At 45.3% G+C, this 15,411-nt stretch overlaps 1 protein-coding gene across 2 annotated transcripts in view; it reads left to right on the forward strand.

Moving 5' to 3' along the window:
• The first annotated feature begins 436 nt into the window (after positions 1–436).
• Positions 437–15,411, forward strand: part of GLIS2 (GLIS family zinc finger 2) — a 46,014-nt gene continuing 31,039 nt past the window's right edge. The window contains exon 1 of one of the 2 annotated variants that reach the window (XM_066576488.1): positions 437–1,318. The gene's annotated coding sequence lies outside the window, so the exon portion shown is untranslated. The remainder of the gene's footprint in view (positions 1,319–15,411) is intronic. The other variant, XM_066576487.1, reaches the window with a different exon arrangement.

A 15,411-nucleotide genomic window follows, 5' to 3' on the forward strand; every position in this document is an offset into this window, starting at 1 on the left:
CCTTTCCCAGAGAGCAGAATAGCCAGTCGATGATGCATGGAGCACTTGTAAACAAACAGTGCCTCCCCTGCAACCGGGGTCCCCTAGATCAGCCCAAGGGGACCAAAATTTTAGTAAGAGCCATATTACGTAGTGGGGTCTTCAGACACGCTCAGTTCTTTAACCTCTAATTATATAATCCTACAGAACGCATTTAAACTTGATGAATGTGAAATACCGAGCTGTGATGGTGGCTGCGGGTGCATCGCTGGAGCCTGACATGTTGGTTGTATGTGTGTGTAAGGTAGTGTCTTATATGTGCAGTGTGTAGGGGTGGAGTTGTGTATGTGTGGTATTTGTGTAGGGGTGAGAACCTGGCTCTGAGAGATCCCTTATATTATTGAAAGCCACTCCTTTCCCCTGTGTACTGGGAGAGAAGGGGAGAGAGGGCTCTGCAGCAGGCGCCTGTCCCCCTCCTATGGGCAGAGACTAGGAGGGAGAGAGCTGGGAAGGGAGGGGGTGTTGTATGGTGATGCCCCCTCCTCTCCCCTGCAGCCCCTGTCTGGCTGGCCTGCACATGCGTACAAGCGGCAGCCCTGGAGTAGAACTCATGTTGGAGGGTCATTCTCAGACAGTTCTGCAGGGCTGCAATAAATCACCCTGCACATTCCCACCCCTCCCTCCCTCTGTCTGTCTCCCTCCCTCTCTCCCTCTCACTCTCTCTCTCCTTCCTTCCTTCCTCCCATCAGCTTGCCACCTCTCACTTTGCAGCCTCTTCTCCCTTGCTTTCCTTAACCCAGGACCCCCCTCCCCCTTGTCCCCCCATTCTCACCCTTTAAAATTTGGGGAATTATTATGCTCCCCCATATCCTAGTCCTTCCCGACAGTCAAGAACACCCTTTATCTTGAAGATTAGGGAGGTTCGATGCCAGATAATAGCTAAAACCCCCCTTCTCTTTATTTCCAACCACCCCAACTAACATCCCCAACTCAGCTAATATGACTCCTGGATCCATCTAAAGAAGGGGGGTTATCGATGCACCTTTATTGGATCCAGAGAGAGAAGACTCAAGAAGCTCCCTCCAGACAGGGATCCACATTTCCAGACTGTCGGGGGGGTTTTTTGACGGTTGGGAGAAAAATATAGAGCATATTTGCAAAATCTCAAAATTTAAAAATATCTATCGGGACAAGGATCTCTTTGGAGAGAGGGAGGGATTTCTTTATTTTTGGGATTTTTTTTATTATTTTTATGCTTTTTTCCCCTTTTTTATTATTATTCTTGGCACCAAAGAAGACAGGATCCCTCTTATCCTACAGACATTGCAACCTGCAAAAGGTGAGAATGGGGAAAGGGGGGCAGATAGAGGGGAGGGATAGATTGATGCAAGATCTGTTTAGAAGGACGATTGTATCCTGAACAATGTATCCATATACATACATATCAAAAATTGATACAATATACAGTCTTATGTTACATTTTACACCAGGTAGCTTCACCCCCAGGTGCTTCATGTTTATGGGACTATCCTAAGAAGTGTCAGTATATTCGTCATCGGTTGAGTACAGTATATAATATGCAGGGTATCTGCTGTATAAGTGGGTACCTGTCACATCGGAATACTAAGGGGGGAGGGCAGTCTGTCACATCATTATACTGGGGGAGGGGAGTCCAGGGGATTTTCTATATGTACCCCGCTAGTGGAAGTGTGACGGTGTTACTGCCAGATTCCTGGCTTGTCATATGTCAGTGAACGGAAGCTGTCTGTCACTATAGATTACCAAAGGGCCCAAGGATAAATTATGACATTAAGCAACATATACCATATCCCTCCAGAGGGCGTTGCAATGTTTTAAAGTGAGCAAAAAAATCTGTACGATAACAGCGCAATTGTTATCGCTCAAACCCACACTCTCTGAGCAAATATTTAACACGCTTCTTTCCCATAACGGGCAATGCAAATTTTCAATTGTATGTAGAATTTTTGTTTTTAGGACCAAAAATAAAATATCAGAACTCTCGCCAGTTACGACCTTAATTTTCTGGTTTATGGACTGCGTTAGTCTATGCAATTCTTGACGTATCCCCTTATCTATAGGTTGCATAAGGTGAGATATTAATGAGCACGTTTATTACATTTTCCTTATAAGATATAAGAGGCGGTGGAAGAGAATTTTATAGCCAGGCGTATCTGATGCGTGGGTATAAATTAATGCACATGTGTCAGACGTAATTATGGAAATGAGAGGTCTTTGTATTAAGAGCATGGATTCTGGCAGGGAACGTGTACTGTTGGTTTCCAGAAGCCAGTAAAATAGAAAGCCTTGTACTGATGCCACCAAACTACTTATAATACAGGGCTCCACATCTCCAGGATCTAATGTCTTAACCCTTTGTCATCAGCATGTGTGGAGATCCTCATATTGACAAACATTTGCCTGTAAACAGTGATGGGTTGGAAGGAGGAGACAAATCTGCCCTGTTATGTGAATGTATTAACAGGAGGGGAGAGGGCTGAGGTCTCTGTATTAGGAGGAAAGGAGAGGTCTGGGTCCTGCCTGATATCAATGCCTGATGTCTGTGTATTAGGAGGAGGAGAGGAGAGGTCTGGGTCCTGATGTCTGTGTATTAGGAGGAGGAGAGGTCTGGGTCCTGCCTGATATCAATGCCTGATGTCTGTGTATTAGGAGGAGGAGAGATCTGGGTCCTGATGTCTGTGTATTAGAAGAAGGAGAGGTCTGGGTCCTCATGTCTGTATATTAGGAGAGGTCTGGGTCCTCATGTCTATGTAATAGAAGGAGAGGTCTTGGGGATGACTGTGTATTAGGAGGAGAGGAGAGGTCTGGGTCCTGATGTCTGTGTATTAGGAGGAGAGGAGAGGTCTGGGTCCTGAGGTCTGTGTATTAGGAGGAGAGTAGAGGTCTGGGTCCTCATGTCTGTGTATTAGGAGGAGAGGAGAAGTCTGGGTCCTGATGTCTGTGTATTAGCAGGAGAGGAGAGGTCTGGGTCCTGATGTCTGTGTAATAGAAGGAGAGGAGAGGCCTGGATCCTGATGTCTGTGTATTAGTAGGAGGAGAGCAGAAGTCTGGGTCCTGATGTCTGTGTATTAGGAGGAGAGGTCTGGGTCCTGATGTCAGTGTATTAGGAGGAGAGGTCTGGGTCCTGATGTCTGTGTATTAGGAGTAGAAGTCTGGGTCCTGATGTCTGTATATTAGGAGGAGAGGTCTGGGCCCTGATGTCTGTGTATTAGGAGGAGGAGAGGAGAGGTCTGGGTCCTGATGTCTGTGTATTAGAAGGAGGAGAGGAGAGGTCTGGGTCCTGATGTCTGTGTATTAGGGAGAGGAGAGGTCTCTATTCTAATGTCTGTATGAGGAGAGGTCTGGGAAGTGATGTCTGTGTGTTAGGAGGAGAAGTGAGGTCTGGGTCCTGATGTCTGTGTAATAGAAGGAGAGGAGAGGTCTGGGTCTGAATGTCTGTGTATTAGGAGGAGAGGAGAGGTCTGGGTCCTGATGTCTGTGTATTAGGAGGAGAGGAGAAGTCTGCGTCCTGATGTCTGTGTATTAGGAGGAGAGAAGAGGTTTGGGTCCTCATGTATGTGTATTAGGAGGAGAGGAGAGGTCTTGGTCCTGATGTCTATGGCTTAGGAGGAGAAGAGAGGTCTGGGTCCTGATGTCTTTGTGTTAGGAGGAGAGGAGAGGTCTGGGTCCTGATGTCTGTGTATTAGGAGGAGAGGAGAGGTCTGGGTCCTGATGTCTGTATATTAGGAGGAGAGGAGAGGCCTGGATCCTGATGTTTGTGTATTAGGAGGAGAGGAGAGGTCTGGGTTCTGATGTCTGTGTATTAGGAGGAGAGGAGAGGTCTGGGTCCTGATGTCTGTGTATTAGGAGGAGGAGAGAGGTCTGGGTCCTGATGTCTGTGTAATAGAAGGAGAGGAGAGGTCTGGGTCCTGATGTCTGTGTATTGGGAGGAGAGGTCTGGGTCCTGATGTCTGTGTATTAGGAGGGGAGGAGAGGTCTGGGTCCTGATGTCTGTGTATTAGGAGGGGAGGAGAGGTCTGGGTCCTGATGTCTGTATATTAGGAGGAGAGGAGAGGCCTGGATCCTGATGTTTGTATATTAGGAGGAGAGGAGAGGTCTGGGTCCTGATGTCTGTGTATTAGGAGGAGAGGAGAGGTCTGGGTCATGATGTCTGTGTATTAGGAGGAGAGGTCTGGGTCCAGATGTCTGTATATTAGGAGGAGAGGAGAGGTCTAGGTCCTGATGTCTGTGTATTAGGAGGAGAGGTCTGGGTCCTGATGTATGTGTATTAGACGGAGGAGAGGAGAGGTCTGGGTCCTGATGTCTGTGTATTAGACGGAGGAGAGGAGAGGTCTCGGTCCTGATGTCTGTGTATTAGGAGGAGAGGAGAATTCTGGGTCCTGATGTCTGTGTAATAGAAGGAGAGGAGAGGCCTGAATCCTGATGTCTGTGTATTAGGAGGAGAGGAGAGGTCTGGGTCCTGATGTCTGGGTATTAGAAGGAGAGAAGAGGTCTGGGTCCTGAAGTCTGTGTAATAGAAGGAGAGGAGAGGCCTGGATCCTGATGTCTGTGTATTAGGAGGAGAGGAGAGGTCTGGGTCCTGATGTCTGGGTATTAGAAGGAGAGGAGAGGTCTGGGTCCTGATGTCTGGGTATTAGAAGGAGAGGAGAGGTCTGGGTCCTGATGTCTGGGTATTAGGAGGGGATGACAGGTCTGGGTCCTGATGTCTGTGTATTAGGAGGAGAGGAGAGGTCTGGGTCCTGATATCAGTTTGTGTATTATGAGAGGTCTGTGTCCTGATGTCTGTGTATTGGGAGAAGAAAAGGTCTGTTAATGTTTTTATAAGGCTACATACAGACTTTTGTCATATGCAGATGCTTAATTTATTTTGACCCTACTTTTTGCACATAGTTGTTACAGTTACATGGAGGACTCATGTGCAAAACTACTTTTATGCAACTCAGTCTATCCATACTATATATAAAAGGCACTGTACTCATTCTGAAGACTAGACTGCAACATGGTGGTTAAATCGTCAACATATATCCCTGTGGGGGAAAAAAGGTTGCAAGCCACCTTGTGATCACTGCCAACATCACAAGTGTGGTGAAATTGTTATAACAGTCGTAAGATCACTAGCAACGTTTCTTCCTTCGGGAAACCCTGACGTCATGGCTTGACCTTGATCGTACCGCCACTCACAAGTGACATAGTTTCATAGCATGACCTTCCTCCAATGGCATCAGCAACTACAATTTGTGAAAAAGGCCTTGGCAGGAATGTGGCTGCCTGTGCCATGATTCCTGTTTATGAGGGGTCAGTACACACATACCTGTTCACATTACTGGTTGGAAAACACAAAAATAAAGCCACTAATCATATGAATCAATAGTGTGCTTGTGCTAACCTGTTCTTATCAGTCCTTCTTGGTTCATGACAGAGGGATGGAGGCTAACATCACTGTGCTCTATGAAATTGTAAGAGGTGTAGGGACACTAGGGTACTAACAGACATTGAAGGCAGTGGAGTCAAAGTTCACTTTTACAGCAGAACATCACTTTACAGAAAATTAGGTGGCAACAAATACAGTAGTGAAAGTGGCAACGCAATGTGGATTATATATAGTGCAGAGAGAATTCAGTAGTCTCTGTATACTGCAACGTAGTTGTCTGAAGGCCATCTCGGTATCAGTCACTTCTTACACCAGGTGCCCTTTCTCTGTTAGACTAAAGTTGGTTTTTATCGCCGACGATAAGGCTAGCTTTTCTCTTATGTCGCTGCTCTGCTTTGCAGTTGTTCTCATAATCACTCCAGTAAAATGGTCAACTCTTTCCCTGCAACACAGTCACTTAGGCTCAGTCTCTAGGGAGACCTCCCTGGTACAGAGGCAATATAATAGACCAGGCTATTTCCTGCAGCCTGTCTCACTTGCTCATGGCAACTCTCATCCAAGTGTGAAGATGGGACTAAGTAAAGAGAAGGCTTCCCAGGATTCGGGCATGGACGATAAGGAGGTTTTGACAGGGATCTTATCTCCAACAGTTAGAACGTCAAGACATCCGATTTGCCTGATTCGCCTGTTTTTTAGCTCTGGTGTGATCACCACCATTGAGGGTGGACAGTGTTGTTCACAACTGCGCAATTCAGAGTAATGCTACCGTGCAAAACTTTGGTCACAGCTCACGACCCGCGGCCTTTGCATGGTTGAATAATTTTCACTCCCACGCCGCATAATGATGCTCGTAAGAGAACCTTAATAATTAGCAAAATTAAACAACAGTTTGTACAGACTAAGCTTAAATAAGAGCACGGATAGAACATTGTTTCTCCTTCCTCATGAAGCGTGATTTGGAAGCAGTATGGAGGATCCACCTTCCTTACTCCTTTGATCAGGCGTCTTTCCTTCATGCTTAACAAAGGGTTCTGTTCCCAATATTGGCGTCTATTAGTTTTGCCACTGAAGCCTTTCCGAAACTAGAAACCAGCACTAAAGCATATTACGTCTGCTGTGGCACCACTAAAGAACATCCCTTTATGGTTGGACCACCCATCATGACCCCACTCCTATTAAAATTACAGGCACCGAAGATAAGTAAACTAAATTTAACACAATGTCATGAAGCAACATTGGGGTGAAAGAGATGTCCCTCTCTACAAATGCTGAAGCACATTCATGGGCGTAGGCCCCTTTTTAGCCTGGCGGCCTTAACCCTGCTCTTCTAGGGACTTGGAACTGTGGCTTGCAGCCTTCCCAGCTTGCTCTGCTCTGGTCATTTGGGAGGGAGCTTCCCTCTCCTCTTGGTCCTTAGCCAAAGATGACTGCAGCAGAAGTCTACACAGGTCCCCATGCTTTGGGCTGGATCCACACCACCAGCAGGGGAATACATCCACTCCATGTGGCATACACCGCACTACAAAGAAATGGTGCCCACTGGCGCTTATAACAGGGTGCCCCCAAACTATTCACTGGGCTGATGCAGGATTTACACTACTGCTCTGATCAGAAGTCCCCTACATAATGCAGGCGGTGATGCCCTAGCCATGACACCACCCATGCCATAAGGAGGACTTTTTGTCGGAGAAGTAACTTTCAAGGGACAAACTCTTCCGCCCCCTTAGAGGGTAGCTGAAATCCCATGCACACGTGTCCTGCTTGAGACAGATCTTAAAGGAAAAGAGTCAGAAAATCTGGATATGATTCACATTTTCTATGTCCTCTGAGATCTGTCTACAGCCACTCCTATGTACATAGACCCTGTGTTATCCATACAGGCCAGTGATTTCCAAGGCACTGCCATATATACAGCACTGTGCACAGAGATATCGTGTAGACTCTTTCCCAGAGTCCTGCATGCCAAATCTACCAGGTTGAGCAGATATCATGTAATAGGGTGTAAGACGTGACTTTGGGAGGGCCGGCTATGGACAGCGGAATATAATTTGCAGATAATGTGCCTTCTTAGATGAATGAGGCCATGAATACAGACGTGGGTGTGTGTAAAATCCTGTGTGTGGGATTGGACTGTGCAGGGTCCTGTGTGCTCTGATTGTTGCAGTGTCAGGCCCTGCGGACGCTGCTTTGTGGCCCTGGTACCAGCTTGATAGCTGTGAGTGACCCTTTGTATTACAGAGTGAGGTTCTGTGATATCCGGAGCGCAGTGTGTGAGCTCTGTGGGGCTCGCTGTGAGGTTCTCTTGTATTCTAGAGCTCACTGAGGCCCTGTATTTGGATGTTAGTTATGTTAGCTTCCCGTAGGCTGGCCGTGTAGCATGCATAAGAGTTTGTAGGACCCTGTGCGCTCCATGTGAAGTCCCTTACATTCTGCACATCAGTATGTAGGGCCTTCTGTCTCATGGATGCGTGTGAAACCTTTGTGGCGTCCTGCATTATATCAGATACTAATGCACTTGAAATAATTCTTTAACATTTTGCAAAGTTTTAAGACAAAAAATTGCAACTTTTGCAACTAGACCTAAGGGAACAGTCACATGGAGGGGAGATTTTCCGTGCAGATATTCCGCAGTGGACCTGCCCCATATGTCCGTAACCTAAGTACCTGACCTGCCTCACGTGCAAAATATATCCTCCTCACTTATTTCTAATGTAAGGCTGTGTTATACTCAACTGTATTTGATCGATTTAGTACTCTGGTGTCACAGTCTATTTACAAATCCTTATTAAAGGGGTTAGCTCACAAACAAAATAATTTCTCACCTATCTATAGGATAGGTGATAAATATAGGATATACAGCAGTACTGAGCAGTATAGATGTGATTGCTATGACCCCTGAGTCACAAGAACAGTGCAACCTAAGTCCTGCTGATGAATGAACTGGCATTGCGCAAAGATGACGTCTACTCCATGCACTTATCTATCTCGTGTCATTGAAGTGAATGAAGAGGATATCCTGGGGATAGATGATAAATGTTTTGGTGGGATAAACCCTTTAATTGACTCTTTATTAGGGCTTATTTAGACGACCGTTTATCAGCTCAGTTTTCACGCCGAGCCGATATACGGTGTCCTTGTCTGCAGGGGGGGAGGATGGAAGAGCCAGGAGCAAGAACTGAGCTTCCGCCCCTTCCCCGCCCCTCGCCTCTATTTGCATTGGAAGGTGTGAAACGGGGCGGAGCTAAGTGACGGTACTTAGCTCCACCCCCGTCTGACGATATACGGTCGTCTGAAATAGCCCTTAGGCTGTATTAACACGGAGAAGCGCGATATTAGTCTAAGAGACTCTGTATCCCGCTTTTTAAAATTGTGATGTTCTATAGAAGTACAATGCAATTTTTGAGAAAAATGCACCGCTTAACATGCAATTTTCACACGCGTGAAAGTAGCTGCGATAGTAAAATCACCCATGTAGATAGAACCATTGAAAACAATAGAGTCTTATTTCAATGTGAGTTTTGTGCATCTCACGGAAAACTCACCCATGTAAATACAGCCTAAGGGTGCATTCAGACGACCGTATATTGGCTGGGTTTTCACGCCCGTCCGCTATACGGTGTCCCTCTCTGCAGGGGAAGGAGGCTGGAAGAGCCGGGAGCAGTGCTCTGAGCTCCCACCACCTGTCTGCCCCTCGCCACTATTTGCAATGGGAGGGGGCAGGGCGGAGCCATGTTCTGAGACTTAGCTCCACCCCCCCTCCCATTGCAAATAGTGGAGAGGGGGCGGGAGCTCAGTGCACTGCTCCCAGCTCTTCCAGCCTCCTCCCCCTGCAGAGAGGGACACCATATATCATCCGGGCTTGAAAACCCGGGTGATATACGGTCGTCTGAATAAGCCCTTAGATAAAGAAACTTCCTTCTAGTTGGTAGAGCGCTACAAACTTCTAAATTATCTGCATGAATATAGAGGGAAGTGAAAACTTTCTGGCTGGCTGTAGCCACCAACAACACTATATGTGGCCGGTAAATGACTTGTATCCTGCATTTATTACCAGTTTCTCAGCTGCAGGCTGTATCTCTAATTCTCCGTTTTCCCTGAGATGATTGGCGTAGTCTAGCTTATATGATGCCTTCATACACAGCAGGTACAGAGAAGAGAAGATCGTGCTGCCTATCTCTCTTACACACGCAGAAGCAACAGCAACATGGAGGGCATTATACAACAGAACTGAGCAGTATAGATGTGATTCCAGCACTGGGGTGAGATAAAACACTTACTAGAAACTGCAGCAGTATTCTGATTGAGCCTTTCTACTTCCAGCAGCCCCCTTCTCCTCACCTCCCCATAGATTTATATGGGCAGCAGGAGTCATTCCCCGCCTACACTTCCTGTTCTTGGTCTTTTTATCTATGTTACTAGAGGGAGAATTCACATGATATAAGGTAGCGGACAGTAAATTAAATAACAGGGCAACCCCTAGTGGTGAGCACTTTAGCGCAACTGTTGAGCACAAAAATATCATTACAGGTAGTTATCAGATTGTCTATTACACAAGTACAAGTTTGCTGAAGTGTCACTGACCATTTTAAGTGAAGTACCACAATTGATTAAGATTGTTCATGTGGTCAGCACATAATAAATGTAGTATTTTGGTTGTTTGTATACTCTTTTTTTCATTTTCCTTTATTTTGTACCTAATTTTGCTCTGTGCTTTGCAGAGAAAAAAAGTCTCCTGTTAGGGTGTTTTTAAAAAGGCCTAAAGCCGGTTTCACGCTTGCGGTAAAATTGCGTGATTTTCACACGATGCAAGAGGGAGTGAATATGTGGAATTATGAAACCAGTGATTTAAAATGTTTTCCTTCACATTTGTGATGTTTTCACTCATGCAATGTAGCGAGAAAACAAATTGCCGCATGTCCTATTTTTCTGTGTTTTGCTTTTTTAAATCTCCCATGCATCCCTATGGAGCCTCCGTTTTATCGCATTGCAAAGCACAAATGTACGATTTTCGTGCGATGCAATGTGGTTTTAACATTAGAAAGTTCTATTGACTTTTGCGCTTAAAAAAATCGTGCGAGTAAATCACAAGCGGCAGCGACATTTTTGCAAGAAAAAGTAGTGTAACGCTCAAAAATCGTGGAGAAAAAGTTGCGGCTTTGACACAATTTTGTCACTGCAATATCGCGATCGCCCGCGTGAAACTAGCCTTACTCTGTTGAAACAGTCAGCAAGTTTGTCTTCCTGGATCTGTCTTTTTATCATCAGGATTTTGGCCGTGGATCTAATGATTCAACAACCCCTTCAGTCAGTCAGTAGAACATGTGAAACAAGCTCCAGATTCATATGTTATTTAACCCCTTGGTCACTGGCCTATTTTGTACCTTAATGATCAGGCAATTTTTTTTTTAAATGTCGCGTTCCAAGAACCATAACATTTTTATGTTTTCATCAATATGGCCGTATGAGGGCTTGGTTTTTGCAGGCCGAGTTGTATTTTTGAATGGCAGCACTTTAGGGTACATATAATGTATTGTTTAACTTTTATTAATTTGGGGGAGAGTGAAAAAAACTCAACAAATTCCACCATTTTTCTTAGTCTTTTTTTTTTTTTTGCGAATTCACTATACAGTATATATGGCATGTTACTTTCAGCCTGCGGATTGACACAATTATGAGGATAGCAAATTTATATAGTTTATAAATTTATATTCTTCCATAATAAAAAAAATCACTTCATTCCAAGATTCATAACATTTTTATTTTTCTGCCAAATTTTATGGGAGGTCTTGTTTTTTGAACAACGAAGATGGATGAATGAAAAATAGCAATCATGCCATTGTATTTTAATTCATTTTCTAAGCAGTTAACCTTTTGGGATAACGGACATAATATTTTTGTATTACGGGTCACAATGACACGGCGATACTTAATATTTTTTATTTTAATTTTTCAAGAAAAAAGCGGATTTCATAGGAAATTTTTTTTTTAGTGAAACTTTAACTTTTTTTAAAACATATTTTTCTGTTCCTCAGGGGGACTTGAAGATGGGATCATTCGATTGCTGGTATAGTACACTGCACTATTGGAGTGCACTGTAGTATACTTTTGGCACCTCACCTATTACACCCTGTGAGAGGTAGTGTCTGATAGGTTGGCTTGCATAGCAGGCTCAAAGGCCTTGATCAACTCTCCGACTGCCATGCCCCTCCCCATAATTGTATTTTGGGATGTTGCTGAGTGACAAGGGGAACCCTTTCTTCGTGATAATCGTTAACATGCCACGATTGCTATTCATCTCTATATGTAAGGTATTAAATGGATGATAGCAGCAGTTTCTCCACTCCCTGTCAGTAGAGCAGAAGCCAGGCTGTCAGTAGACAGCCAAGTTCCAGCTCTTCTCAGCACAGGATACCTGTGCTGACCTTAGGTTTGGTTTTAGGTTTTAGAAGATTTTACTCTGTCCTACCCTAAAGCCCTTAAGTGACCAATGTAAAAACGCGTATGGTTGGCCACTAAGGCGTTATACAGCTTGTGCCATGATTGAAAGCTAGCCCATACCCACTCGCTGTGTGTCCAACCCTAGAACCCCCACGATTTTGAGAATGTGGCTTCAGCACAGATGTCATACTATAACAAAATAAGCCATAATAAGATACAGCAGCTAATCTGCTTGTTGATGGTTTCCACATTAAGAATCGGCATAAGTGGTTGGGTGAATTCAGAACTCCAAACACTGATCTCCTGTTAGAGAGGTGCAACGTGGAGGTAGCTGTCAAGTAAGCTTGTTAGGACGATCGCTAACTCCCGCATAAATATACATGTTGGCATTAGCAGGCATCAGTGGGAGGGATAAGCGTCTACCACATGTGACTTGAACCGCTTATCTTTTCTGATAATAGCTAACGTTAAAATCCAAAATGATCCACCTATAAAAGACATTAGAGGACTTTAGGCAAATGTGTAAACACCTGAGCTTATGGCTATAATTCAGGATATACAGCTGTTATAAATTCATTATCACGTTGGAGCCCGGTCTACCGTGTCGTATCGGAGCTGCTTGGCTTCCCTGCATGAATCGGCTGCTGTAAGCTGGTGGCCTCTTTATACCTACCAGACAAGCTAACAACCATATATACATGCCACACAAATCATGGGCTGTGATAAGTCTATTACCTGCCTGTGATCCTGCTGTCATCTGTCACTGGGGTAGAGCAGCGAATGACATGAACACAGACTGTACATCCATCACTAGATATACCGCCCTGCGGCTTGGATGCCTTGACTGATGTTTACATAGCACAATTAAGCCCTGGCATTTCACAACTGTGAACGATCACTGTCTAATGGGCTTGAAATGTTCTTATACAACAAATCACATAAGAAATCACTTAACATTTTTCTTCTCTTATACAATCAATCCGTCAGCCTTCTCCTCCGACCAGAGAAGGACTACTAAGAGTGGCCTCTGCTTCTGGGGACCCCGCCTATTGGTGCGTTACGTGGATCCTAACAAGCATCTGCACCGCCATTCATTTCAACGGGACGGCTGGAGATAGTACTTGGCAGTCCTATTGAAAGAAACGTAGTGGTAGTGCACACGTGTGACACCTCTCCATTCATTCGGGGACCTTATGGACCCCCCATTCTCAGGATTGGTGAAGGTCCTAGCGGTCAGTCCCCACCAAACAGAAAGTTAAACCCTTTTCTGTGGATTGGAGAGAACTCTAAAAGTTACCACAATTTTCATATGCCAACTAAAGCTGTCCATAGAGATGAGATTTGGTTGTTGGACGTAACAATGCTGAACACTTGCCACTCCTCCGACAAGGCTGGAAGCTACTTTACTGAATTGATGGGAGGCATTTTTTCCATAAAAACGCCTTACATCACAGTGAAAATGCACATTGGCGAGCGCAATATGGGGCCGAATTTCATAACCTAGAGCGCAGTGCTGGATCCATTATACAGCAGGCACCAACAGCAGCTGATGAACCCCATTGACTTATAATTGTCTCTGAGGTATCCATTGCTTTGACTGATAAAATTGCGGTGCTTTCAGCATGTTGCATGTTAGAAAGTGTGTCAGAGGCTTCAAAGCAAATGTGAACTGAGCTTTATTATTATGGTCACTGGCAGTGTCTGACATTGGTGTCTGGCATCCACCTATCTCTTTCCTTATGAGTGAACAGATCCTCATGGTTATTGGGGAGTCTATTGAACTAGAATTTACCCAGGTGAGCATTTGGCCATCACCTATCTTAAAGTATATTCACAGTTGTAGATGATTTTTCAGAATAAGCTGTTGTGTATGTGGAATAACACGATTTCAGGCCATTATATGACTTGTATCCTGCATTTTTCCCCTCTGCAGGCTGTATATCTAATTCTCAGTCTTCCCTGAGCATGTGGGTATAGACTAGCTGCTGTGATATTTCTTATACACTGCACATGTAGGAGAGCTGTATGGCCGCCTGCAGACGGGCGGGTCGGATCCGGCTGTGAGGATTCTTCCCGCGGGGCCCGACCCGAGCGCCTGCAGAGAGCGGCGCGTACTCACCCGTGCCCGCGGCTCCGGCTGTTTCATGTGCCAGCTTGCCGGGCAGCCGGCGCATGCGCAGACCGGAGCCAGCGGCGGGGCAGTGAAATAGAGCATGCCGCGGTTTGTTTGCCACGCGAGATTTCGCGCGGCGAAACCGCGGCCATCTGCATAGGATTGCGTTTGTTAACGCAATCCTATGCAGGCTTCCAGCGGCGGAAATCCTGTGGGAAATCCCGCCGCGGTATTTCCGCCCATCTGCAGGCGGCCCATTTCTTATTCTCCATTTCTCTGTAGCACAATGTCATAAGTGACAACATCATGGAGGCCATTTTACAACAGTACTGAGCAGTGTAGATGTGAGACAATAGATCACTAGAAACTTCTGCAACGTCTTTTTGAGTCTTTTTGTCCCTCCAGCAGCTCTCTTCTTCTTTCTCCATAGACCTCTATGGGCACATGAGCCAGCAGCAAACAAAGATGCCCCTACACACTTCTTGTAATCCTTCTTGGTGTCTGTCACTAGAGACAGACTTCACCTGACAACAGGCAGTGGACAGCAAATTAGAAGGAAGTGGAACCGTTCGCTAGTGGTCAGCACTTAAGAAGGATTTTTAAAGAAGAAAACATGTTTAAATATTACATACCAGTCCACATATATTAAAGTGGTTTTCCTGGCATTTAAAGGAGTTATCCGGGGACATAATATTCTGTAAAACTTTGCTCAGCCTGCAGTATTAAAATAACATTACATATTCACCGTTTCATGCTCCGCTGCCGCTACCATCTTGATGGCTCTCTGGTCCCTGCTGAACGTCACTTCCCGAGAGGGGAATGATGATGACCCAACACTGAGTCACTGAGTCAGTTGAAGGGAGCTGGTGATTGGCTGCAGCAGTATTATGGCCACTTTGTCAGGTATGTCATCGCTGACCCCCTGCACCCGGTAGTGAAGACCAGCGAAGTCGAGCAAAGTTTTACAGGATATTATGTCCCCAGATAACTCCTTGCAGTTCTGATGGTTGATCCTCAGAATCAGAATAGGTTAGCAGTGGTTGATCAGCAGTGGTCTGCCACACAGGACCCCAAACCCGGGAATCACCTGATTTCAGCCCCCCCCTCCTCTCAGTGCAGTGAGGCCAGATGTCCACATAGAGGTCAGAGCTAGAAGTGTTATAGAAGGTATAGCTCCAATTAAAATCAATGCAAGCCATACATTTTATAGCACTTCCGGCTCCGACTCCAATGTGGATGGGGCCGTTAACATGAAATGAGTGCGGGAGCTGAATCAGGTGATCGGTCAACTACTGGCGACCTATCCTAAGAATAGGTCATCGGTACTAAGAGTTTAAATGCCCAGAAAACCCCTTTAAGGGTTTCCAGAACCCAGGATTAAGCTGTTGAATGTTTTTTTTTAAATCAAGATCCATCCATCTGAATCTGCAATAATTACCAATCTGCAGGGCAGGAAACTAAATAACCATTT

Source organism: Eleutherodactylus coqui, chromosome 8, assembly GCF_035609145.1.
Source record: "Eleutherodactylus coqui strain aEleCoq1 chromosome 8, aEleCoq1.hap1, whole genome shotgun sequence".
NCBI lineage: Eukaryota > Metazoa > Chordata > Amphibia > Anura > Eleutherodactylidae > Eleutherodactylus > Eleutherodactylus coqui.